This window comes from Protopterus annectens, chromosome 3.part1 (assembly GCF_019279795.1).
Source record: "Protopterus annectens isolate FY-2018-M chromosome 3.part1, PAN1.0, whole genome shotgun sequence".
Lineage (NCBI taxonomy): Eukaryota > Metazoa > Chordata > Ceratodontiformes > Protopteridae > Protopterus > Protopterus annectens.
In genome coordinates, this window is record NC_056732.1 from 881,890,250 (window position 1) to 881,917,028 (window position 26,779).

Here is a 26,779-nt window from a genome sequence, read left to right on the forward strand (position 1 = left end):
ATATATATATATATATATAGATGTTGTATCTGTTTAGATATTAAAATATTTACACTCACACTTACATCTAGATGTTGGTATACATTCATTGTACTGTTGCATGACTGGGCTGGATGTTACGTTTCTGTGAATGGTGTGCATGCTCCTGGGTTTGAGCCTTGCTGAGTCTGTTTATTTTGTTGCTGGGCAAAACACAGGCAATTGGATGCAGAGTGCTTAGACACTTTACAGCAGTTGTAAGCGGGTGTGCATGTGTTTGCGTGGCAGTAAGCACTGCTACCTTCCAGTTACAGTTTCTTATACTCAGTTAGCTTCCACATTGCTTAATCTGTGTAGGCAGTGCTTACCCCCCCATGCAAACGCACATAAACACGCTTACTAGTGTTTACATATACTTACTACTGCTTAGTTGTGCTTAGACCTGCTTAGTAGTGCCTTATTCATTATGACACTGATACTTCACATGTGCATTTCCTGCAGTGCTGTAGTTCATAAATATGTGTTATTTAGTGGGTTTTGCAACAAAAATATGGTTATAATGTGGTTTGCCATGTAAAATAGACTGTGCTGCAATGGGACTCGAACTTGGAACACCTGCTTGTTAGGCAGATACCCTGCCCACTATACTAGTGCTATGTTGCTTCATTTGCTTATATCTTCTTTGTCATCCTCTTCAGCCTTTTAAGCTTCTTTAACCGTAGTTCAGCGATGGGCACACCCGTGCACTAATGGTTAGCTTTCATCAGATTTTTAAAACAAAATAACAGGGTTTCTTCATTTACTTTTTCAGTACTGTTGCTGTTGTACACATGGGGAACTGTTGGTGGGGATATGCGGACACCTATGAGCGATCTCGATCATTTCTTAACACTTTCTGCTGTTCTACATTGCAGGGGCATGCTTATTCTGAGGGCTCTTCTCTGCTCTCAGTCACGTCCCCTGCAGTCATACATGGTCCGTGTAAGCCTGGGAGCTCGAGCAGCGCACCTTCATTAATATGCATGGTGCACTGCCATCCTGCTCCTAAACGGGCACTTCCATGCATGACTAAGTTAGTAGCTTCCCCATTATTTTCTCAGATTATTTTTAAGACATTTGTCTCTGTAAGTTGGGTTTTTGCAATTTTCCATTTCTTGCCAGACCAAGTTTCTGGCTTTAATCATAACTTTTAGTTTATGGTAATGCAAAGTTTGGGCTTAGTATTGTACATCTTTGAGATGACAGATCAGGGATATTCCTATATATTAGTAACTTTTCTGTCAGCATTTCAGTGACCTCAGTGTGTGTAACTTGTAAATAATAAGATGTCATCAGGTGGATCCTAGTTCTTTGTTCAATGCAGCTAAATTTTGATTAGAATTTTTGACCTGAATGTGGGGAACTTTGCTGTTATTCTGTTTTTTTTTCTGTTTCAGATAGTATGAAAGAGTTATATGTGAGTGGTAACTAACAGAGATAGAAAATATATCAATGTCAGAAATATGGTTTGAGGAATATTTATAATAACATCAATTAAGCATTAAGTCTTTGTTTTAAATGTTGGCATTATTACGGAATACATTATTTGTGAATGATTTTGAACAATAAGTCAATCTCTGATTTCATACCTGTGAGAATCTTGAAGGTTTATATTAACTTTCCAAGAATGATGAATGATTTTGTTGTTTATATGTTTGAGAAGTCTGTAGTACTTGGAGTAACATCTGTATAAATGTGCCAAGGGTGGCAGGTGGAGAAAGGTAATCAATGGCAAGGTGAGATGAATCAATGCAAGTTGACTAGATATGCACCATAAGACAATTTGTATTGTAGCCATTTTTACTATAGCTTACGCTATTATTGCACACTCACAAGTCCAGTGGTGGCATAAACACCTGTTCAAAGAATTGCAATATCTTCTGTAACATAAATGAACCATGTAAGAGGGATAGAACTCTGTTTCTCTGGAGCTGTCTTTCACTCCACATAAAGCAAGGCACTTTTCTTACTCTATTCAAACATAATTTGGGTGAATGGGCAGGTAACTGCAAATACATCATTGGTCTGGGTCCCCTTTACGGATACGGAAAAATGTTAATGTCCCAACAAACCTTTGTTTCTACTGTCTCTGAGTTATTTATACACAAAATATAAGGGTAAAAAACTTTTATGGGAATGTAAGGCTAGGCATCTTAAGATCCTCACAAATTAATAGCCTAGTAAATACCAATGTACCTATGAACCTATACCTATTTGTAATGAAAATTTGAAAAGTAATAAACCACCAACAACAGTTATCCTAACAGACCAGGCATTAAGTACATATGGTAACCAGGGAAGTGGTATTTAACATAATTTATCCAAGATTTTGTGGTACATGGAATGTCTGGAATATGTATTGAGGAAGGTGTCTAGATGTTGTAACTTCTTTTTTATTCTATCTGCACTTAGTAAGATATGCATGAGAGGTTAAGGCCTTGTGCTCTTATTTGGTAGAAATGTTATTTTAAGGAGTGGCCCTACACAATGAACAGTGTGGACATGGAGTTGTTTCAAAGTCAATTTTTTATAAGAAGGTAATACAGTATTGGTGTTAATTTTGTTAGCAATTTTGAAATTGTTTACTTGGATATATTATGATCTTTACTTGTTTTTTTGTTTACTGATTTTAGTTGATAGGGGCAATGATGAAATGTGGGATGGTGTGCTAATTCTCTTTTGCATGTAAAAATGTGGAAATTGGGTCATAGTGGCTAGAGGAGTGTGGTGACTATATATATGTATGTTGGTGGGATTATTCTGACTGAAAGATACATAGATTTCCTGAAACTGGTTGTCTAATGGTAAATAAAAACATATATTTTACAGATAAGTACAGTATGTCCCCTTGGAAACTTGCCTTAAGGATTCATAGGTTTATGCTAGACTAATGACCATCAGGGATTTCATAAGGCAAGCCATGCGACACAACCCAGTTTTGTCCCTGGGTACCTTGGACACATAGTTGGTGAGGTATGTCGGTAAGACAGTAGTTAAAGTTATGTGGGGCATGTTAGTTGGGGATTCATTTGCTTACTGTCAGCCTCAGTACATTAGAGACATGGGGCCAAATCAGGAGTTAATTTGTGAGTTCCCATCTAATGATCAAGGTTCTGTTTGAATATGTTCAGGAATGAACTCTGCTACACATGGATGAGGAGTTCCATAGTGTGGTGATCCCTTGAGACACATATCTGTCTCTCCAGCATCTTCTATTTATGTTGTAGGGAAAGTTCAGGTCCTTGGAGCTAGTGTATTTGGGGCTGCTTGTTTTGCAGATGTGCAAGATATCCATTAGAGCTGGATATGAGGATGCCTTATAAACCAGGCAAAGATTCCCTGTTAGTAACCTTTGTGAGACTGAGTGCAGAGATAAGGCCTTATGGTGATATGTGTAGGAAAGGGTATTCATACCCTGGATTCTCCTAGAGAGGCAACTTTGAGGGCATTCCAGCCTTTGCAAGTGCCTGGTTAGGTACACCAAATGAGGCATTGTAGTCAACAATGGATCCAATAAGGCCTGAGTAGAATGGTATTATAGCTTCCTTTGACCAGGATGTCATACTCTTGCTTATGAATTTGGCAGCAATGAATGATTTTACTATCTGGGCTACGTGTTGGTGGAAGGCCAGATTACTGTCTATGTATACCCCCAGATTCATAACTACTGGGTCATCTCTAAGGGTATTTTATTGATGGAGTAATTAGCTTGGGTAGAAAATTTCCCAGAGGGCACCATAATGCATTTTTTTGTGTTTAGTTTTATTCCATCATTTTGCACCAGTCATTTGTTCATGTTAAACCCTCTTATAGGATGCTGGTATCATGGGGATACTCTATGATAGGTCCCAATTTACAGTCATCTGTGAATGTGGTGAGCCAGATGCCTTTGACATTAGCTTTGATTTCCAAGAAGTGGATGCCAAATATAAGCTGGCCCAACACGAATCCCTGAGGCACCCCTTTGGTGACTGGTCTTACTAATCCTGACTTTCTGTGTTGTATACATGTGCCAGCCAGCAATCTAGTGAATTATGTAATTATTTATGCCCAGTTATGACAGTTTGTCAATAATACCTGAATGTTTTTCCACTTTCAAGCTTTGACTATGTAAATATTGAAATTGTTTCTCCACTTTAAGCTTTGACTATGTAAATATTTCTTTGATATTCATACTGTATATATGTTTATGTTTCTGAAAATCAATAAAAATGTATTTATTAAAAATGAAATACTACCTGAGCGGGATATTGTATCAAACAACTTTCCAGGACAAGGTAGGAAGTATACACCATTTTTCCCTCATCCATAGGTTGAGATCCAACTTGATGAAATCTACCAGGTTTAGTAGGCAATACCTTCCTTTAACAAAGCCTAACTGGAAAGTGTCCAGTGTCTGTGGGTTGGCATTATCCTTATTGACCATTTCCATGATAATTTGTTCCATGGCTTTGCACATTAGACTTGTCAGACAGATGGATCTGTATTTCCTTGGATAAGATGATGGTTCACTATTTTGAAGAGGGATGACTGTTGCAGACCTCCATTCACATGGCATGCAACCTGTTTAGAGGTTGTAGTTCAAGAGTGCTCTGACTAGGTCATGTTTTAGGCTACTTAGGATACTTAGGATATTGTCATAGCCCACTGAAGTAGTGTTTTGGGCCTTAGCAAGTGCCACTAGAACCTGCTTCCTGTTGATAGTTGGGGGATATGCAAGAAGGGATGTCACTGGGGGTAGTTTGGGGAATGGGGAATGAAGTTAGAGCTAAATTTATCTACCAGTAGATTCATGATGTCATCCAAGTTAGTGAAGGTTGTGACAATTACCACCAGTTGGCATACTGCTGAGTGTTAACCTTTAAGGTTCCTGACATAGTTGAAGAAGGTTTTGTGATTGTCCTTATTTTGGGAGGGTATCCTGTCCTCATAATTGGCCTTGTTGGACTTTACTAGGCCTCTTAGTTTTTTTTAGTTGAATGAGAAAGCTCTTGTCTCTATCAGAGTTGTTCTTTTGGATTTTGTCCATGACTTTTTTTCTTTTGTTATATACTCTGTTAAGGCAAGGATTCCACCAGTGGGGTTAGTTTTGGGTCTATATCATATGAGCGAATTGCACAAATTGCGAACGCTCAAAATATCAAATGTACTGGACCTGGAACTTCCTATTGCACCCCCCCCCCACACCCTCCACTAAATTATATATTCCAACTCCGAGATCGAAGTACAGTGAGGAAAGGACAAATATCCCATTCTTCACTGTACTGCAATCTCAAATAAAGCACTTCGATGTCTGGTACGTTCGATATTATGAGCGTTCGCAATTTGTGTGATTCGCTCATGATATAGACCCTTTGCTTTTGTGTTATATTTGGGCTTACGTCTGCTAAGTACAGCAGCCTCAATGCAGCCATTTACATGTCTGTACAGTGTTTTAGTAAATAATTCTTCATACATACAGTAGCCATGTTTTTGGGGTTTAGGGGTACTGTGAATTCTGGCAAACAATCACTTAATAAGATGTAGTTTGCTTTAGAATAGTTCCTAACTATAACGGGTTTATTTGGGTTTTCCACACTGATTTTTATTTCAAACAAAACAGTTTTGTGGTCCTACCATTTCAATGTTAATGTAACACAAAGGAAACATTGTGCCTATGAGTCAGAGGCAGTGTACATTTCCCAGTAAATAGAGGGGTAATTAAAGTCTACTATAAATAGGATATTTGGTTGGATAGTGAGCACCTTTAGTAGTTCTAAATAAGAGCTGTGGGCCTCATGGGTCATAGATGGTGATTTTTAGATGGCCAGGACATGGTAAGGAACCTTGTCTATGAACACTTGGACATGGATGAACTCCAGGGAATCATCCTGTTTAACCAAGATGGATGTTTTCCAGAGTGCAGAGAGCTTGTAGGGTGTGGACTTTCTTGTGTAGGCTACTAGCATTGAGCAGGCTGCTTTGAGTTTTTTATTTTTATTTTTTTTGTGATATGTTGGTAGTTTTGTCATTTTGACGTAAAGGCTCTAAGAGATAGATAGTTTTAGCCAATAACCAAAAGCCCAGGGTTGAGAGGAACAGACCACCTTAGCAAAGCAATATGGTCTGTTAACCATATCCTCTCATGCTGATAGATAATGGATCCCCTGGTGTGACACCAGAAACTAAGGCAATTATTAAAATCAATCATTACGAAAAATCCATAATCTCTCTTTTCATATAGTCCAGTGAGGTACTCCTCAGGTCATTTAAGCCCACATTGACAATGATAGACTCATATCGGTACCTGTGGTGCAGTGATCTGAGTGTGTGTGTGATATTACATATCCTAGTTCCAGGTAAACAGTTACCTGTTATCTTATCCTTGCCCAGTCTGATGAGAGGGGCATCTGTAGAATCTCCAGTGAAAAGAGTACTAGATAAAATGTAATCTTGTTTTATAGGCTTTTTTCCTTGGAGATCATTGGGTGTAGTCTTGTGTGTGGTGTTTGCTCACTTTAAGCCTGCCATTTCTCAACTCAGACAAACCAGGCTGTCTTTGTACAACCACTAGAATTGCAGGCCCAGTCTTCCTAATGTAAAAATACACTTTCATTAGCCAAAAATAAAAGATATCAGAAACAACTCAGATAGCTAGCTACAACAAGTAATTCTCAGTTACACCTACCTGTATGTATCCCGACTAGGATACCTTTCTATTGCCACAAGTATTGCATTCCAAATCTTCTTAATTTAAAACACACTTTAAGTTAGCCAGAAGTGAATAGGTACCAGAAACACATCTAACAACTAGTTAAAATTAATTACAAGGTGATTCAAAGGCAATGAAGTCAATAAGGAACACACACACATACACACACACACACACACACACACACACACACACACACACACACACACACACACACACAAACGCACATTTTAAAGCTAATTTCAAAGTACATGAACAGTCTAAGCAGAGGGCTTTCCCAGTTCCATCCATCAGCACCCAGTAGATAAGCAGAGAAAAGAAGGCTGGGAGGACCTTCTAGGGATGGATATCCAGAAGATAAACTGGCAGTAGCTTCCAAGGCCAAATACGCAGTAGGACTGGCATCTCAAAAGCTTTCAAGTTTTAAAACATGACAGGAATATGACAGGTAAGTAAGAAAAAAATTCAGAAGAGAGATAAAATGAAAGAAAATAACATCCCACTCAGAAATGAATTAAATACCTAGGCAGAGCACAAAAACCACTTGAAATACTTTAGATAACTTCAGATATAGAACAAATGCCACAGGAAACACACATAACAGATTTAAATGGTAAAATAAGTGCAATATTTCAAATGTAGATTAAATGTAATTCACTGGATGGAAAATGTAGTCCAAATGCTTTGTTTTCAAGTTTCCAGTAGTCCAAAGATATCCTGTTATTTATTCTGTTCTGTATTAACAATGATCGCAAACTAGAAGGAAAGAAAGTGCTAGAGAGAGGCAACATATATGTACTAGTGAAGAGCAGGCTTTACATTCATGTATGAATGTCTCAGAAGTAATAGTCATTGTTTATTTGGAAGTGGGAGTGTTCAGGTAAATATAAAGAAATTAACAAACTGTAGTGAAGTCGGGTAAACCTGGTGAAGTGAGTGGTAAGGCCACAGCCAGTGTTAAAACAAAGATAGTCAAGTACTCCATGCACTATGACATGTGATTGAAGCAAGATAGTATTTGCATGTATGTCTATGCTGCTCATGATTTTTTTATGTTAGAAACTTGACCTTGAGTAACTTAGAAGCAAAGAATTACCCATCCACCCATCCATCCATCCATCCATCCATCCATCCATCCATCCATCCAGAACCCCTTTTTCACATTTTTGCACTTGGAGTCAGGGTGTCTAGCCCTGAATGATAAGCAGAGAATTATATAGCTATACATTTAAATATCTGTATATATATATATATATATATATATATATATATATATATATATATATATATATATATATATAAGTCTCGACAACCAGAAGATCAAACCCATTGAAGCAAAAGTACCCTAAATTGAAAGGACACTTTTGCAAAAGCCAGTTCTCCGAAGTGCATTGCAGTGGGAATAAGGAAATACATCCTTTTCCCCACTGTAGTGCAATATCTGAGTTAGTATATTTAAGTAGGGGGAGTGGGGGCGCAGGAGGGCTCTTGCTCCATTGCAAAATACTATTTATAGTAGGTTTTTTTTGTGAACGTGCACTTTTGACTTAGTGCACTTTCGCTTTAATGGATCTCGATGTTTCTTGTTCGAGATAGTGTAATTTCAATCAAGCAACTTGGACCCACAAGCAACATAGACTCATATATATATATATATATATATATATATATATATATATATATATATATATATATATATATATATATATATATATATATATATATATATATATATATATATATATATGTGTGTGTGTGTGTGTGTGTGTGTGTGTGTGTGTGTGTGTGTGTGTGTGTGTGTATACATTTCCATAAAGACAAAGGGAATTGTGAGGGACTGTCCAACAGCTAGCTCATGCAAGAAATGCAAAAAATATAAGTGTTAGCGAAAAATAAATCCACAGATATATGGGTAGCATTAAAGCATACTTCCAGTGAGTGAAATGAATAAAATTAGCTACATGCATTAAACAGGGCAGAATAAAACAAAAACAAAAGAACTATTGGAAATGGTTTCGTTTCCTTATCATGATAAGTAAATGTTAACCAGTAGCTGTTATCTGTCACACATTCTGCATAATCTTCCTGATTTTTATGTTATATTTTTGCCCTGTAACTGATGATTTATTTGATTTTCTGGTAAATTGCAGAGGATTACAGTCAGCAATGCCAGATATTAGAATTTCATGCTTCTTACTTTTTGCATGTGTTTATTTATTTTATTTTGCATTTTTTTACTGGAACTGGGAGTAGTTCAGTATATAACATGAGTTCATAACTTGCAAATGAATAAAAACATATCATATTGTTTTTTTACATTACACATATTTCCTCATTCAAACTATTTTGTTGGTTGAAGTACTGCATATCAGATTACTTAATTTTGTCATACACAAAAATTTGTGACTTCAGAGCCAAAAAACATCACTTGTCCAGGGGTGAGAGTGAGTTCAGTAGTCTTTGTTTACATGGCGGGATACTCATGTTAGTCTTTAATTTTTTTATTACTGCTTCCCTGAATACTTGTGTATTACTGCTTTTAATTAAGTTGCAGGTAGCTCGCAGCTGTAACAATAGTAATACATACCCTGGAATTCATGAAGCTCCATGCAAGAATAAGACGATTCTTGCATGGAGTGGTTTGTGTCCATTTAGAATAGCAGCGGGCCTTGCATATGCATGAAGACATGCTGCTGTTTAATCTAAATGGGCACAAAACATGAATGAGTGCAGAGGGTATTTTTCATCAGTGCCTGCACATGTAACACACCCCCTTCACTCAGAAAGTGCCGAACGGCACTTTGTGACACAGACGAGTGTCAATGTACCTAATATTAGAGCTTGGCTCCAATATTATTTACTAAACCAGTGTCCGCAGACACTGAAATGTAAGTAGCTAACATTTCAGTGTTGGTGAACACTGTAATAAAAAGAAAAAAAAACACAAACACACGTAGAAGGCAGCAGCCTTCAAGTGCACACCCCCGAATGTATGCACTCTTGCCCTATATGCATGAAAGCAGTAGGGCAAGAGTAAAGTAATAAAAATACAAAAAATTTTTTTTTTCATTAATTAAAACTGAAATGTAAGCAGTGTGCAGCTTGTTTGTGCAGCGTGCCGCTATGCTTAGTCTGGCTGAAATCCTAAAATGATAGACAAGTGCTACTATAATAGAAGCCCTCATGAAGCTATTGTAGCATAGTGATACTGCTATGGCTTTGCATATAGAACATGCTTGGTTTGAATCCCCCCCTACCAATTTATTTAATAAACTTTTAAGGAATTTGAATGATAGATGTCAATCATATGGCTCACGTATAGCACAGTAGGGGTGGGAATATGTAAAATGTAAATGTAAAACATAATTTATAAATTTAATGAAAAAAGATTTAAGCAATGCTTTGCTAGTGTAAGCATTGCTTACCTGCTTTCACCTGTTTTTATCTGGTTTAAGCATTGCTATGCGGATTTGCGTGGAGTTAAACATACTTCAGCATTTTAAAATCGCCAATCAAGAAAAAGTGTAAGAAAACTGCCCTATTAAAACCACACAGGCAGGAATACAGCCATAAAAAATTGGGACTGTTCACAGCAGGATCAAAATGTCAAGTGTTGGTGAAGGTGTTCGCTTCCGAGTGCAACATTGGAGCATCCAGGAGTCCAGGGTCATGGTTGGGCTCCTAGTAAAAAACATGATGCCAAGCTACTGCAGGGCCAGTACCAGGGCTCCCAGTACAAAGCAAAGGCCTGGGACCAGCTTGCATGCAATCTCACCAGTGCCACTGGCATACTCCAGACTGGTGAGCAGGTACATCACCACCACAACGACCTGAAGTGGAGGAGGAGTGCACTCTTGGACCAGTGGATCCAAGAAGCCCGAGTGCAGGATGCCCCATGTATCTGTAAGTATGCAGTCTTATGTACGTCTAAGTATAGAAAAAGTTAAACTTCTGATGGTGCAGGTGTGATTAATGTGTCATCTCTCCCCTTACAGCTGCTGCAGAGAGGTCCCAGAATGTCAAGGCTCATGTCCAGTGACTGGCCCGGCTGCGTTGGCATTATGGTGAGTACAGAATATCTCCTAATATTAGCAGTAATAAATCAAAAATATAGTATTGGTACTACTATCTGTATATATATATATATATATATATATATATATATATATATATATATATATATATATATATATATAGGTTCATAGGTTCATATGTTGGTACTAGGCTATCAGCCCTAGGGCCTATACAAGCCTAGCCATAACAATTCCCTAGCTATTTCTTCCCACACTATTTACTTACCTGGACCCCTGTCTAGCAGGGCAGCTGACGTGATCCCCGGGGTGAATTTCTATTCTCCCATCCAATTGTCAAGGTTCCTTTTAAAGAGGGCCAAAGAGGCACTCTGCTTGACATGTATGGCCAATCTATTCCAGAGTCTGGGGAGTCTCTGGGCCAGGAACCTATCCCTCCAGCATGTCTTATTTATTGTGATGACAAGGTTTTGATCCCTCGAGCGTGTGGCTCTGAGGGATTGGGATATCTTTAAGTGTAGCATGTCCAACAGCTCTGGATTTGACATGGCCTTGTATGTTAAGCAGAGATCACCTCTGTGTAGACAATATGGACAACATGTGGCAGAGTATAGCTGGAGTTTCTTAAGGTGGTCAGCGTAGGGCATCTGCTTTAGGCCTGTGATTCTTTTAGTGAGGTATATCTGCGGCCTTTCCAGTTGTTGCAGATGTCTTGAGAGGTACATACCAAATGGGGCATTGTATTCTATAATGGGTCTAATGAGAGATGAGTACAGTGGGACAATGACCTCCTTTTTTCTGGATGAAAAGCCCTTAGTGATGAGGTGTGCCACATAGAAGGATTTCCTGATTGTTGTGGCGATGTGGTTATCGAAGGTGAGACCACTGTCCACCTGTGTCCCTAAGTCTCTTATCACACTTTCAGTGTTTAGTGTACTGCCACCTATATGGTAATTCATGGGTACATGTTTTTTCCCATAGGGGATAACTATACAGTTCTTGGCATTGAGCTTGAGCCCATGGCTCTGGCACCAAGCATCTGTTTCTGTAAGGCCCTTTTGTAGAGTATCCACACAATTTGGGGATTCAATAATGGTTCCCAGTTTGCAGTCATCTGCGAACTTTGTTAGCCAGAGTCCCTTAGTGTTAGCCTGTACTTCAGAGAAGTAGATGCCAAACAAGAGTAGCCCCAGGACTGAACCTTGAGGTACTCCACTTGTCACTTGTCTGGAGCTGGATTTGGAGTTGGCTACTTTTACAGTGTGGGTTCTATCAGTAAGCCAGTTAGCAACCCATTGGGTGACGTAGGGATTAATGCCCAGCTTAGTAAGTTTATCTATGATTCCAGAGTGGGGGATGGTGTCAAAGGCCTTGGCAAGGTCTAGATAGGCTTTGTGGACCACCTTACCCTTGTCCATGGCTCTGGAGACTGATTTGAAGAAGTCAATCAGGTTCAGTAGACAAGATATGCCCTTCACGAACACAAACTGGGTGGGGTCCAGTGTTTGAAGGTTGCCAATGTCTTTGTTTATAAGTTCCATGATAATACATTCCATGGCCTTGCAGATAAGGTTCATCAGACTGAGGGGACAGTAGTTTCTGGGATCCAAGGTGGATCCCCCCTTGTGGAGTGGGATAACTGTAACTCTGCACCACTCAGTGGGCAGGAAACCTGAGGTGAGGCTATGATTAAACATGCCACTTAGGTGAGGTGCCATTTCATATTGTAGTTCATGTAGTACACAGCCCGGGATGTCATCTGGTCCCATGGATGCTGCATTCTTAGCTTTGGAGAGTGCGTTTTTTACCTGTGTGGCTGTTATTACCGAAATATGGCAATCTTCCAGTATTGAGATAGGCTATTTACGGGGTGACAGGGGGATGAAGTTGGCACTGAATCGATCTGCCAGGATATTGGCAATATCCTTGGGATTAGTATATTTAATACCATTCTGTTTTAGCTCAGAGCAGATCTGAGCATTTCCATTTAGATTCTTGACATACTTATAGAATGCCTTGCGTATCTATATATATATATATATATATATATATATATATATATATATATATATATATATAGATATCATTGTGCTGTAAAAGTCAAAAATAAATGCCTGTGTCAGGCTGCCAGTGTTACAATGGAGTATTTCCAGCTGCTGCATAATAAAGATGTCAGTACCAAATGAGGCACAATATGCAGGAGATGAACAGCAAAATATATATGAGTGCTTCTGAGTGAACCTGCCAAGAAAGTGCCATGTCAGAGCTACTGTAACACTTAGAAATGAAAAGCATTCCCCTGTGCAGATCACACAGGGATAGTAATTGTGGATTTCTGAGTTGTACACAGATATGTATGTCAAAACTAATAATGGTGATCCCAAACACTGGTGTGTGTGTCATCTCACTTGTACCCGAATAATAGAAATGTGTATGTCTTGCAAAATGCATTAACTGAGGTGAACTGATTTAGCACTGCTTTTCTGCATACATTAGAACAGGCATGTCAAATAACTGAAAAAAGCAACAGTACATATTTCCATCAGAATGTGTTTTACTTGTGTGTCTGCCAGTATTGTCCTGTGTTAACCTTTCAATTTCAGCTGTATATAGCTGTGAATGTACTGAAAAATGTATAAGGCTAACAGGTGCAGACTTAAAACCTATACTGTGTATTCAGGAATCTAAATTGCAATATGTAGTTGTAAAACAGTCAAATGTGCAATCCAGCTAATGTGCACATGTTTCTCAAACACTGACACCAATGTCTGTTGTGTATGCATAATTTGTACTGAAAATGGGAAACAAATAATGCAACATTTGATAAGAAAAGTACTGTGCACAAAAATATTTACTAGAAAGGAAATGTCACAAACAGCCCACAACATCACCCCAGTAGCTCAGTCTGATAAGAACTAGGTCCATAGTTCAATTTTGCGCACACACCATGGTTAGAATCCAGAGACCACCACTAAAATTTCTGTCTGGTTCTACAGTTGTAAATGGCAATTGGAATAGAAAATGTAATGTACTGCAAGACTTATATTTTCCACACAGGGCACATAGATAAAGAAATCTGAATAGAAATACGAGTATGATATGTATAACTTTTAAAGGTGTACAGTTGCTGTGTTGATCAGCCCCAATCCTACAAATAGATTCAAGCTAACCATCCGCACTCTGCAATCTGGCCAAGACAAGCCCCTCAAGTGTCACGCTGTCACAGATAGTTTCCCCAGTTGACAAGAAACCCGCACACAGAGAATGCCACAGTAGATGTATGTCAAAAGCACAGCACACAGTCCAGGGCCTGCACCTAATATACAAATCTGAAATATGTGTAGAAACAGCAATATAATGTGCACACAGTTCATCTGCACAGGGCCCACAGGTAAATAAATCTGTATAGAAATAGATATGATGTGTATAACTAAAATAAGGGTACAACTGATCTGATGATATGTACAGCTATTTGTGTGCTGTAGCAACCCCAAGGCCCAGGTAGAGTGTAAGTGTGGTCAGAATGTAGAGTAGTGAATAGTACTGTACTGGCAAACATACTTGAAAGCAGTTGTCAATTGAATCTGTTCCCTTCCCCCACCACTCAACAGATCCAATCATCACACTGAAACCAACATGGGTATGTTCCTAAATAAACCTCTACTGTTGGGACCATTGTTCCATTTGGTTAATCATTTGTTTAAACTGTGTGCATACTAATATTTCCTGTTGAATAATCATTGTTATTGCCTGCCTGATATACCTTTAACCAGCATGCTGTTGCAACTCTGAATGCCATTCCATATATGCATGGGTTCTGTTTGCTATGGCAGTGTTATAATAGCACTGTTTTGGGTAAATGGGAATATCCATGCATGCTATTTTGACTAATGTTGTAATGTGTTGTTCATGACTACCCAATATTCATTGTTAATTTCCACACCATAGCATGTACGGGAAGGCAGATCCCAGCAGATCCGCCTCTCCCACCCCACCTGGCCAAGGCGCCAGGTCCCAGCATATCTAGGACCCAACCGGGACATCCCACATCTGCTGGTCCTGTACCACCCTCGGGTGGAACTGCTGCAGGGGATGGGGTGCACCCCCCTCTGCAAGGGGGCACGGTAAGGGTGTTGTCACCTGGGATGAGCTTTCTGGCATGGTGCGCAGTGTCCTCCAGATGGAGCTGGATGACTGCCTGTGCCAGGTGGCAGGCAGGCTGGCATAGTTAGAGGGGCAGGCGGCCTCCTCCAGCCCAGCCCCCAACACAGCCACCTTTGGGGCTGTGAAGGAGTAGTGGTGACTGCCATTGGGTGGGGACATCAGTGCCACTACTGCCATCTGAGGGGCTCATGAGTCTCAGATTCCCAACCACCCTCCCCATCAAGGTGTTTACCCCCCCCATGTGTCATACAACACACATGTCTGGGGTTTGTCTGTCTGCAAATGCAACCTCTCTTACCAAACCTCCCTCACCACACTTACTTATAATCCTTCCTTAGCATCCCACTCTCACCTTAAAAAAATGGCATTTGTCCAAAGAAAATCACGTCCACTACATAGCTCTGCATTTCGCCCAGAGAGATGTACCCATCACACAATCTAACCCTACCAAGCATCCTTACTGTATGATGCCCACATTCCTCCCTGTAGGGTGTGAGGCTCCAAATTCTAAATTGCCCACATTGAAAGGACGTGTTGCTGCCGAAGAAATGCAGAGCTATGGTCCTTTCCTACACCTGTCATGCACATCACTACCTGTTTCTCATCTTGTTTTTCACCCTGCTTGCCCTAATTTCACCACTTTCCTATCTCCATTTTTTTCTTTTCTTTATTTGAAATTAGCGTGGGTTTAAGTGGCCGTAACCAGGCATAAGCGAAGTTGAGCTCACTTAAGCATCACTTAGCTCTGCACAGCTTCACGCAAACCCACTTACAACTGCTTTAAAGTGCATTAATCACTCTGTCTCCAACAGACCCTGTTCTGCCCAGCAACAAAAGTATCAGCCTTGACAGCTGTCAAGCCCAGGACCCTGCACACTTTAGCCAAAGGGATTTACCACTAAGCCATTTGACATCTGCATTAATGTGATGTTTTCTCAAACATATCATGCAGCACAGCTATTCAACAGTCTGTATCTATGTGTATATATATATATATATATATATATATATATATATATATATATATATATATATATATATATATATATATATACACATCTCTCTCTCTCTCTCTCTCTCTATAGATATATATATATATATATATATATATATATATATATATATATATATATATATATATATATATAGATATATAGATAGATAAACATGTTTTACAATATCACAGTCAAAGGAGGCAGTGGAACACAACAGTAAAGTTCAAGAATTTAATCCCAGAACAAACAGTAGAACAGACAGTAAGCACTTTAGCAGCAACAGCTGCTTCATCAGACAAATAAAGATCCAAACTGTAGTACTTTTAAACAGCAAAGCTGCCAATTAGCATGAAAAAACAATTAGGAATTAACAAGAGCCCTTAAAGCCACACCAACAAATTCAGCTAAAAGCTCATTGTATAAACACAAAAACATTTCATTCATAAAAACATATAAAGCATTTCGTTCAACAGCCAAAAAATGCAGCTCAGAACACATTATATAAGCATGAAAACATTTCATACATTTCATACATAAAAGCAAACAGAACATTTCATTCATAAAAACACTATAAACATACTGAACATAATTAATATCTATCTAGCTAAGGGCCTATTCTTTAATACACCTACTCTGAGATCGCACTATAGTGAAAGAAAGGGAAATCTCCCATTCCGTGCTATATGCGTAAGCGCAAAATGGAAGATTTTCCATTCCTCCGCTATAGTGCGTTCACAGAAAATTCACATTTAAACTGCTAGGGTACAGGGGGACCTGGCCCCCTGCAATAAGGTAAGTTAACGTTTTATTTTTTTTAAACCTAAGGCTCCCATTCACAATTTCAAGTGAATGAAAGTTCGAGATTCTGGTCTCCAGATTATGAATTTCGAGCTTCCATCCATTCAATCTTGTGAAGGGGAACCGTATATATATATATATATGTATATATATATATATATATATATATATATATATATATATATATATATATATATATATATATATATGTGTGTGTGTGTGTGTGTGTGTGTGTGTGTGTGTATATACATATATATATATATATATATATATATATATATATATGTGTGTGTGTGTGTGTGTGTGTGTGTGTGTGTGTGTATGTGTGTGTGTGTGAGTGTGTGTATTGCTTTCGCACATTGGATCCACACTCTGAACCTTTCACTGTAAAACATCTGACCAAAGGCACTGTTAATGGGGTTGAAGGGGCCCAAAATAATTATCTCTTGTAATTATTGACATCATCCCTTCCCTCACAGCTGAACAGAGCTGCCTTGCAACACAATTACGAGCACTTGCAAGTCTTGAACCCAGGACGCCGCACAACATAGCCACAACAAGTTAACAGTAAGCCATCACATATAAATATATTACTATGTATAGATATGTATAGGAAGAGTATATATAGAGGGTATACAGCATATAAAACAGCCAGTATTCCTACAGTTGCCACCTTTTAAAATGGCCAGTGTTTGATTCTTTCATACAAATGAGAATTATTGCATGAAACATATACCCACACACAATAAAAAGGACATGACACCACACACAAGTTTGCATACATAGAAATGATTATTTGTATACTATTTCAATTGTTTATGCCATTTCTTATAGCAGTTAGGTGTTTGAAATACATAATAACTGAGTAATGCAACTCTCAAACAAAACATTTGATACAATAATCTGAAATAAATAACACATGTTGATGTCCAGGCTAGGGCCTTCAAGTAGTACAACAGTAAAAAAAAAAAAAAAACACTTGCCTTGAAGATAAGAACCAATCAACGCTTATTAATTACAGATGTAGGTCAGCAGCCTCCAATTACACTCTGTACTACATCCTTAGGGGGAAAAGAATTAGTTGTCACAATGAAAATGTATATGCTACATAATGCTTAACTTAAAATGTCACTATCACACTGACAAACAGAACTATCTGTAAGACAGTTAGCTCCAGCCCACCACTGTTCCCATGATGAAATGTATGAAAATGTACAGCTTTATACTTTAATGTTTTTACCACTGATATCCCTCACATGTTGTAACCGCCTAGGTTAAAATCATTTCATACCCCTCCTCATAAAATGTTTTACAAGGGCATATAGCAGTGTTTTACATACACTGGCCTCTGGACTGTACATGGTTACACATGTTTTGTCCAGATGTAGCCCTCATATATATGGACCCTACCCCACAATCTGTGTGGGAGTACACAACATCACTGTAATGATAGCAGGAATGCCAGCACTAAATAACGATAGGCCATTACTTAACAATCTCTAACTGCATGACATCTGGACAACGCCTGGTATATATGTGGAGGATAGAGGCTGGAATACAGGACCATATTTGCAATATTGCTGTTATACACTGTGAAAGTTGCTGATGTTACGGGATTGCTTGCAACATATCCTTACTCAGGAATATGAAGTCAGAAACACAAATGGATGTCACCATGTACTGATAACACTCAAATGAGAGAATGTCACTGATATGTCAGAGACAAAACCTGTGCAGTGAACAGATAAAACATAACAGCCAATCCTCTGGCCATCATGTGGATAGGCGCACAGTTGAGAGCTATGCAGATAGACTGCATTCCATGCAAAACTAGCATGTACACACAAACCCTGTAAAACTAGCAGTATTCAATGCATATAATAGCAATAGTCACACAGTCCTTTGGTCTGGAACATTATAGAAACATGCAGTTGGCCTGTGTCCGCAAGTCCTGTTGTAAGAGTTATTGCAACCTGATGTCAATAACGCTGTTGCCCACACACAGGAAAGATGTCTTCCATACCGGAAAGGTAAGGGACAATGCCCACATGATGTAGTCATTTATAGTAGTGGGTTGCAATGACACTGATAATTGGAAGTACTACACAGCTGGCTGCATGCAATTAACAAATAGGGAACACCAACTGGTGCAGAGGCCATCACCTGATCATGAGCATCATCTACAAAATCCATGCTGCAACCTGTTCAAATCAGCTCAATCCCCATAGTGGAGAGAAAGAGAGAGAGAGAAAGAAAGAAAAATAATAGAACAAAAATAACACTATAAAAACTACAAATCAAAACAAAATAAAATCAAACAAGGAACATATCCAAATGTACACAGAAGAGAGCACAATACTAAAACTGGTATGTGAAACATCTATGTGTGTAATTGAATGAAGTACTTGGTCTGTAATAATGGGATAGATGATGTTGAAAGATTTATATGTGCCTTCAAGACTTGTTTTGTAATGATGCCCTGCTAAACAACTGCCATGGGCATAGCATCTGGCCCTGTGGACATTGGGCCATACTTTCCAACTGTGCAGATCTCACAGAATGACAAGATGTAAGCCATCATAGTGTTTGTTCTGTTCTTCAAAACATGTATACTAGTCTGGCAAATAGCTGAAGGTGGAAGTAATGAAGTCATGATAGACACATGAGTTTCAGACCCCACCACTTTCAGGACAGTCATGGTAATGTGAAATGTATCATGCAAAAAATTCACAGGTTTGTAACAGGCTTACGTTCAATCTGTCCCTATATATACCCTCCTAATGATAGGCTGTTTCCACATGTGACACTGTTTCATAGCAAGGCAGAACAGTGCAGCTGTGGAGGAAGGAGGTTCAGAGTGTGGACCCGATGTCTGAATGCACTCCATATATATATATATACATATATATAAACATATATATATATATATATATATATATATATATATATATATATATATATATATATATATATATATATATATATATGCATATACACATACATGCATACATACATGTATGTTTACATATATACAGACATACACACACACACACACACACACACACACACACACACACACACACACATATATATATATATATATATATATATATATATATGAAGAAAACAGTCTGATACTGGATCTACTGCAATAACACCTCGGCTCTGACAGTGAAAATCTGTTTATTGCCAAAAACGAAAGTATCCACAACAGACAGGTTAAACGCTTTCATCTGACTAGCAGACTTCATCAGGTTCTGATGAAGTCTGCTAGTCAGATGAAAGCACTTAACCTGTCTGTTGTGGATACTTTTGTGTTTGTTTTTTGGCAATAAACAGATTTTCACTGTCCGAGCCCAGGTGTTATTGCAGTAGATCCAGTATCAGACTGTTTTCTTCATTTACAGTGTTTCTATATATATATATATATATATATATATATATATATATATATATATATATATATATAATAGAGAGACGTGTATGTCTACATGTATACAAACACACACACACACACACACACACACAGATATATATATATATATATATATATATATATATATATACATACATTTTCCCTACTGCTGAATGACTGTGATGCATGATATGTTTGAGAAAACATCATACATATCTGCAGCTTAGATGGTTTACTGGTAAATTGATGTGGCTATGGTGTGCAGACTCCTGGATCACACATTTGTAATGGCTGATAATTTATCTGCTGGCCAGAACAAGGGCTGTTGGATACAGAGTGATTAAGGTACATGTAAGTAGTTGTAAGCGGGTGCGAAGTGGACAGTTATGTCTGGTGTGAAATTTATGTTGGGAACACATTGCCCTTTGTTTGTTAAGCTGACAGTGGGATGTTGGGGAAGGATAGTAGGTATATTTGGTGAGACAGGTTGGGTTGGAAGACAAGCAAGACAGACAAGACAGCATACATGGGTGGAATATGACAGGTGGTGGGTAAACACATTGGACGGGGAGGGGTATATAGAAATTGGAAGCCCATGAGCTCCCAAATGGAAACAGTGGGACTGAGGTCCACACCCATGGGCAGTCACCATTGCACCTTCACAGCCCTGAAGGTGATTGTGCAGGGGGCTGAGCAGGTGGAGCATGTTGACCCTCTAATTGTGTCACAAGGGCCTCAAGGTGGTGTAGCAGATCCCCCAATTCTCTGCGGAACTCCCTATACACAGACCCTGGATCTGACATCAGGTGACAGGATCCTGTCTGTGCATGCTCCCAGTGAGGGACAAGCACCATACCCTGTGGTAGTTCCAACTGAAGTTAGTGCAGGACCAGCAGATGAGGAGGTCCCGGGTTGAGTCCCAGACATGCTGTGGCCTGGTAACATGGCGAGATGAGGTGGGAGAGGTGGTACTGCTGGGAACAGCCTTCCCAAACACACTATTGTGTCGCAGTTTTAGAACATATGTGGGTAGTAATAATCAACACAATCCAGGATTAGTTTTTATCCCAAAACACCAGATTTGGAGCAGTTGCATAGCAAACAGAACACATGCATATATGGAACCACAGTGGGCATTACAATGGCATTGAAGCTTCATTGTTAGCAACAGGCCACCAATGATAGTGCTTCAACATGGAACATGAATAGAAACATATTTTAATATTTGTTGCACAATAGGATATATGCCCCAACAGTAGGTTTGATGTAGACATACCCTTTGATTTGAGTGTTCAGATTATTGTTGCAGATACGGTGGGGGGGGGTGTCAATTAACAACTATTATATCCTTGCAGTATGAGTTCCTCCGACCTTTTTTTCCTCTTTATGTCTTCCAGGTACCATGTCGAGAGAGCACCTTCCAGTGTATACACCCCAGAAAAATGACATCCTCATAAACTACTTGGTGCAGCACCACCAAACCCTCTTTGGGTGCACAGCCCATGATCTGCAGGAAAGGACTGACCTGTGGAACGAGCTCGTCCACAGGGTAAATGATGTTGGCCTACATAACCACAGTTATGAGCAGGTGTCACATCGGTGCGCTGACCTAATCTGCCAGGCCCATCAGCATGCTGCTGCAGTTAGAAGGGACCAGCTAGCCCCAGGTGGGGGTCATGCCATCCAGCCCCCACTGACACATGCTGAGGACCTCCTTACCAGCCTTGGGGCACCTGCCTGCCAGGCAAGCCAAGAACCTGCTGATAGCATTGTGGAGGTGGGTGCTACCCACACACCAGATGAGAAGCATGCAGGTAAGGCCCCAGGACCCATTAGTACATCACTGTTCCTTCTCCATCTTCATCTGTAAAGTATCTTCATGCATATGTCAGATAACATAGTATGTTGCTGCAGTGTAGCAATGAACGGATAAACATAATCTCTAGTATTGTGGGTTTGTACTGTTGTTGTACTAAAATGCTGTTCCCACACTGTACCAATGTCACAGGTGTGGCTACTGACATCACGTCTTGCAAACAACTATGTAGGTCCCTCTGATATACCTCTGGGGAAGCAGCCTGTAGCTGGTTTTGTATGGTTTTATTTTGTTCAGGTTTGCCAGTACTCTTTCCATGGTATTTGCCATGCACACATTTAACACACCTACCCATAATGCATGCTGTACATGTTCACTTATTGTTGCTGTTAACTGCACTGCATCACAGTGGTCACTATGGTGGCATATTTGAAGGGTATGTAAGAGTCCTGCAGTATAGCTAACAACCTGACAGTGCAAGATGTGTTGACAGAGGTGAACATAATGATGAGACAAATGGCCTACAGTACAGATATGTCTGAAACATTACCCTTATACAGTGGCACAACAGTGTATATACCACTATTACAATGGCAACTATTACAGATCTACACAATTGCATATCACAATACCAAATTCCATAGCTCTTACAACCTATAATGTGATCCTAATATGAGCAACGAATGTGTAATATGGCATCCTATGTTAGGATAACAAATATGGGGAATAGATACCTTAACAAACACTGGAAGCATATGTGTGCACACACTCCAAATAACATATTGTGGAAGCTGCTTTTGAGGTACTGACAGCATTCACTCTTTATGAGTGCCCACCTTCCATCAAGTACAGGTTCTCAATGTCATACCAAGTAATGGTTTGCTGTCCAAGAAGTATGTCCATGACATTTGCCGACTCACCAGCAACAGAGGCAGCCATGGCTTGCACACATCTTACAAACCAAGCAATGGATCCCATATCCAAAAGGCAGCACTCAGGAGTGGGAGATGTGGCCTTACCTCACCATTGCATATACCATGGCAAACTGTGCAGACAGTCATGTGTGTGCGATGAAGTATGGGACAGCATTAATGTAGAAAATAAAGAGATAGCCATCCAAGACAGATGACACATGTTGCAAACTGGTCATGGAGGCTGCATAGAAACATGCTGCAACACTGAGGAACTTGCAGGAATGTCTAGCAAGTGCTGCCTGTGCAGTACCTGTGTCGACAATTGCATGGAGTCTGCATAAGTGTGGCCTATGAGTTAGGGTAATCAGATGGAAGAGTCGCTCCACAGGAAACATCATCCAGGGCTCTCTACAGGTAGCATATGCATAACATCAAAAGTTTCCCAAAGGCATGAGTTGCAATGTGTAATGGTGTACCAAGAACAAGGCTGAAACCTACAGACAGTATTAATAAAGATACATGTGCTGCTCAAGCAACACCTCACTCCACCTCAGGCCCACCATCCCCATCTGCACCTTGCTGGTGCCAGTGTACACTTTTAGGTTTGCTGTTCATTAGCAGGGAATAGGCTGGTAGACATGTTGTTGTGAATTTGGGACACTGCAAAATGACACTGATGGATGTCTTCCTGAAACACAAAAGTGAACTGAAGCACACATTCAAAGCTTGCTAAGAATTGTTGTATCTGAACACAGTCAAGGTCATGAATTGTGCCAGTCATAACGCTGACTCCACAACAATAGTGAAGGCACTGTATGATCTCCAAGGGCAGTGCACATGAGTTGACCTTGCAATCTGTCACACTTGTAGAGTGGAGTGGCCAAATAATGGCAAGTGCAGATGGGCCATGCTAGTATACCCCTTCTAGGAATAGTAACTGCTGTAGTTCACTTAACAGGTGCTGCAACACACCATCATGTTAAGGGTGTGTACACTTATGCAACCCACATATTGTATGCATCACAGTCAGCATCTGCACAACTAACACATTTGTTTGCTACTGCATTTGATTGCACAGTTCATATGTCACATATCAGGTTTGTGTAATGATAGCATAGTCAGTATTGTGGCCCCATTGCATATCAGGGAAGAGGGTGGCATGTCAATAAGGGTGTGTACACACCTCATAGTCACAGCAAGCTTTGAAGAGTGTCAGTATAATTGTATTTTATTGCTCATACATGCACTGCTGATGATGAGATCTGTAAATCAGACATCAGACATTTAGTATTGACATCTGTCCTCATATCATCACAGGTATGTGTCAGAATAACACATGGAGGCTATGAGCAACAGAGCAAACATAAGTGCCACACATATACAAATTCATTAATGATGTGTACATCCCTGAGTGTTGGTGCACAGTATGTGCCATGGTGCTGAACAGGTGCACAGCAATACTGTGTACATGGGTGCAGTGTGTTCCAGGGAAAGGGGCATCACCTACTAACACAACCCATGCATCACAGAGATGTATAATTTTGGTAACAGGGATTGAGTATAGCTGCAGTGCATGCTGCTGAGTGCCATATGTCATGCATGTTGACAGTTGGATAATGAGAGGTCTGTGTAATATCTTTGTGCCACCTCATCTGTTAGTGTGTGTGTGTGTGTGTGTGTGTGTGTGTGTGTGTGTGTGTGTGTGTGTGTGTGTGTGTGTGTGTGTGTGTGTAAGGTAAGCAATGATGTACAGGTCTTAAAGTACGTATTTTGTTTTCCCCTCAAAGGTGGCGGTGGGTCAGGGTCTCTCCTGCAGGAAACTGATGTTAGTGTCCACACAGACTCTGACAATGGTAGGTATGGTGAGGCACAGGCGAGATTGTCATGGGCTGATGCTGTGCATCAGGTGACAGGATCCTGTCTGTGCATGCTCCCAGTGAGGACAAGCACCATACCCTGTGGTAGTTCCAACTGAAGTTAGTGCAGGACCAGCAGATGAGGAGGTCCCGGGTTGAGTCCCAGACATGCTGTGGCCTGGTAACATGGCGAGATGAGGTGGGAGAGGTGGTACTGCTGGGAACAGCCTTCCCAAACACACTATTGTGTCGCAGTTTTAGAACATATGTGGGTAGTAATAATCAACACAATCCAGGATTAGTTTTTATCCCAAAACACCAGATTTGGAGCAGTTGCATAGCAAACAGAACACATGCATATATGGAACCACAGTGGCCATTACAATGGCATTGAAGCTTCATTGTTAGCAACAGGCCACCAATGATAGTGCTTCAACATGGAACATGAATAGAAACATATTTTAATATTTGTTGCACAATAGGATATATGCCCCAACAGTAGGTTTGATGTAGACATACCCTTTGATTTGAGTGTTCAGATTATTGTTGCAGATACGGTGGGGTGTCAATTAAGAACTATTATATCCTTGCAGTATCAGTACCTCCGACCTTTTTTCCTCTTTATGTCTTCCAGGTACCATGTCGAGAGCACCTTCCAGTGTATACACCCCAGAAAAATGACATCCTCATAAACTACTTGGTGCAGCACCACCAAACCCTCTTTGGGTGCACAGCCCATGATCTGCAGGAAAGGACTGACCTGTGGAACGAGCTCGTCCACAGGGTAAATGATGTTGGCCTACATAACCACAGTTATGAGCAGGTGTCACATCGGTGCGCTGACCTAATCTGCCAGGCCCATCAGCATGCTGCTGCAGTTAGAAGGGACCAGCTAGCCCCAGGTGGGGGTCATGCCATCCAGCCCCCACTGACACATGCTGAGGACCTCCTTACCAGCCTTGGGGCACCTGCCTGCCAGGCAAGCCAAGAACCTGCTGATAGCATTGTGGAGGTGGGTGCTACCCACACACCAGATGAGAAGCATGCAGGTAAGGCCCCAGGACCCATTAGTACATCACTGTTCCTTCTCCATCTTCATCTGTAAAGTATCTTCATGCATATGTCAGATAACATAGTATGTTGCTGCAGTGTAGCAATGAACGGATAAACATAATCTCTAGTATTGTGGGTTTGTACTGTTGTTGTACTAAAATGCTGTTCCCACACTGTACCAATGTCACAGGTGTGGCTACTGACATCACGTCTTGCAAACAACTATGTAGGTCCCTCTGATATACCTCTGGGGAAGCAGCCTGTAGCTGGTTTTGTATGGTTTTATTTTGTTCAGGTTTGCCAGTACTCTTTCCATGGTATTTGCCATGCACACATTTAACACACCTACCCATAATGCATGCTGTACATGTTCACTTATTGTTGCTGTTAACTGCACTGCATCACAGTGGTCACTATGGTGGCATATTTGAAGGGTATGTAAGAGTCCTGCAGTATAGCTAACAACCTGACAGTGCAAGATGTGTTGACAGAGGTGAACATAATGATGAGACAAATGGCCTACAGTACAGATATGTCTGAAACATTACCCTTATACAGTGGCACAACAGTGTATATACCACTATTACAATGGCAACTATTACAGATCTACACAATTGCATATCACAATACCAAATTCCATAGCTCTTACAACCTATAATGTGATCCTAATATGAGCAACGAATGTGTAATATGGCATCCTATGTTAGGATAACAAATATGGGGAATAGATACCTTAACAAACACTGGAAGCATATGTGTGCACACACTCCAAATAACATATTGTGGAAGCTGCTTTTGAGGTACTGACAGCATTCACTCTTTATGAGTGCCCACCTTCCATCAAGTACAGGTTCTCAATGTCATACCAAGTAATGGTTTGCTGTCCAAGAAGTATGTCCATGACATTTGCCGACTCACCAGCAACAGAGGCAGCCATGGCTTGCACACATCTTACAAACCAAGCAATGGATCCCATATCCAAAAGGCAGCACTCAGGAGTGGGAGATGTGGCCTTACCTCACCATTGC